This window comes from Puma concolor, chromosome B3 (assembly GCF_028749965.1).
Source record: "Puma concolor isolate L17-30 chromosome B3, mPumCon1.1.hap2, whole genome shotgun sequence".
Classification (NCBI taxonomy): domain Eukaryota; kingdom Metazoa; phylum Chordata; class Mammalia; order Carnivora; family Felidae; genus Puma; species Puma concolor.
Window position 1 is genome coordinate 105664789 of NC_141672.1, and position 2978 is coordinate 105667766.

The following is a 2978-nucleotide window of genomic DNA, read 5'->3' on the forward strand; positions in this document are numbered from 1 at the left end:
ATTTGCCATTTTCCACCTTGGGTTGTGTTCCAGATCATTTCTAGAGTTCTTTATAGCTTCTGGATACCCATCCTTTGCAAGTATGTGCATTGTGAGTACCATCTTCCAGTCTAGGATTTGGTTTTTGTTTTTGTTTTCATTTTTCTTATTGTGTCTATTGTCAAACACAATTTTGTAAGTTTTGTGTAGCTACATTTTGTGTCTTGTTTATATAGTCCTTCCCTAACCCAAGTCATAATGATGTTTTTCAATGTTTTCTTATACAGGACCTAAAGTTCCCATTGCCCTCCATATTTAAGTCTTTAAACCACTCGGAACTTAGTCATGTATGGTGTGAGATAGGGATCTAATTTTACCTCCATATAGATAACAAATTGTCCCCACATCTTATGTTTTAACAGTCCATTTGCTCTCCTCTGATTAGTAATGCTATCTCTGTTAAATATCAATTTTCCATTTTTAATGGCTCTGTTTCTGTTTTATTGATCTATTCTCGTCTTTATGCCTGCCATGCATTGTTTTTCTTAGTATACCTTTATAAAACATCTTAGTACCTAATAGGGCAAGCACCACTGACAACCCCAACCTTGTTCTTTTTTCCAAAACTGTATTGGCCACTTTGAGCTAGGATTGTTTTATGGTAGAAGGATCTTCTAAAATCTCTCTTAGGAGAGTGATGGTAATATTCTGAAAACTCCTTCTTCCTGTTTGGTCTCTGTTTCCTTCAAGTTGCTTATTTCTGTTTATTTGTGTCTTCATCTTCCATTTTAGAGGCTTTCCTTAGATGTCTTGTGTCATTATTGTCATCTTACATTTATGTTTAGATATTCCCTCTTGGGCAGTTCAGATCCTTGAGAATTGATCTTTTTAATCTCTGGGTTATACCTTCCAGGATGCCTTGCACTGTTTTGGAAAAAACTGGGGTGAGGGTAGGGGGATTGTTCTTGGCATTTAAATATCCATGTTTTCTTAATTGCCCCCATTTCAGTTCAGAACTCTCATCCTCAACTGTCCTGACTTCCCCTAAACTAGAGACTGTTTTACACTTTTAAGTCTTTTATTGGGGTTGGGGAAGGACAGCAACTGGGCTGTCAGAGGAGCAGGGAAGGAGATTTGGAGATCTCAATGTTCCTTACACTTCCAGCCCAATGTCCTTAATTTTAACCTCTCCACACCCACTTCGTGAAGTTACTGATGGGATGAATTCCTGAGTCTTTTGGAGATTCTGTGAAATCATATAAATGCTTGGCAATTTCCTTTGCAGTTTTAGAATCAGTTTTCTGTTGTTTTATATGCCTTGCCCAAAAGCTTTCCAGCTTCCAGAATTCTATTGCTCTCTGATTATTCACCCCTGTATTTGTCTCCAGGTTACTTCTGATATCAATTCCACCGTACTGTAACCATTATTTTCTTAGCTCCAAAGACCTTATTTTACTATTTTTCAGATATTAATAAGTTTCTTCAAAGTTATTTTTAAATTATTTTGTATGTAATATGATAGTTTTTCTTCCAACTTGATTAGAAAGCTGTTAAATTCTTTTCTTTTTTGCTTTGAGCATTTTCCCAGAGTATCTAATATACTTCACATATCTACAACTTGATGCTTGCAGGTAACTATTAAGTTATTACTAAGTGACACAATAAAGGTATCACCATAAGGCACTCTCAATATACAAACACAGTATTTGTACAGCACTGCATCAGCTTTTTTTCTGGTCATTAATGTGTTATAAACAGCAACCAACTGGAGATTTATTAAATGAGAATAACCATGATAATGATAAAAGAGAGATGAAAGTAGAGAACATTACAGATGTCCTGATTTTCTTTTTTTTTTAAAATTTTTTTTTTCAACGTTTTTTTTTTTTTATTTATTTTTGGGACAGAGAGAGACAGAGCATGAACGGGGGAGGGGCAGAGAGAGAGGGAGACACAGAATCGGAAACAGGCTCCAGGCTCCGAGCCATCAGCTCAGAGCCCGACGCGGGGCTCGAACTCACGGACCGCGAGATCGTGACCTGGCTGAAGTCGGACGCTTAACCGACTGCGCCACCCAGGCGCCCCGATGTCCTGATTTTCTAAAGGAGTGTTTCTTTAAGTGTGTTCCATGTAACTCCAATGCCATAATATATATGAATAGGCACTCCTGAACAGAGGATTCTTGATTGAATTAATGTGGCAAATAATGGGTTAGGCAAATTTAAAATTTTTTTAAGTTTATTTATTTGTTTTGAGAGAGACAGAGACAGTGCAAGTGGGGGAGGGGCAGAGAGAGACAGAGACAGAGAATCCCAAGCAGGCTGTGCACTGCCAGCTTGGAGTCCAATGTGGGGCTTGAACTCATGAAACCACGAGGTCATGACCTGAGCCTAAACCAAGAGTCAGACACTTAAATGACTGAGCCACCCAAGTGCCCCATGGATTAGGCAAATTTAAATAAGTTTCTTTAACAGAGGACTTCTCAGAGCCTTTAATATGCTTTCATGCATGGTACGGCATTTTCCAAACATAATCTCCATAAAATTCTTTTGTTTATAGGGCACCTTTTCATGACTCTTAGGACTCACTTTATATACAATGAGCTTTGTAACAGAGTATTCTCAGGTTTATTCAGGATTCTTTTGTTTGTTTGTATGTATTTGGTCATTGCTATCACTTATATTTTTAAAAATATACTCAGTCTCCAAGTCAGGACAATCATATGAAATATTAAGTATTTCTTAATCAGCAAGAGATGAAGGAGCAAGGCCCAACTCCTGTCATACCAACATGCTTTCTGATTAAGTGCAGGGCTCAGAATAAAATCACAGAGCACAAAGCAATAACTATGTAGTTCTTACTGTTGGTGGCAGGAAGATGCAGTGGAAATGTTTCCAGGGAGGATCCAGTGGGCCAGCCCACTATGGGGAGGGTCCAGAGTAATGTCAAGTCTAAGAGGGGAGTGTATGGGAAGGGGCAGACCGGAGTCATAGGATTCA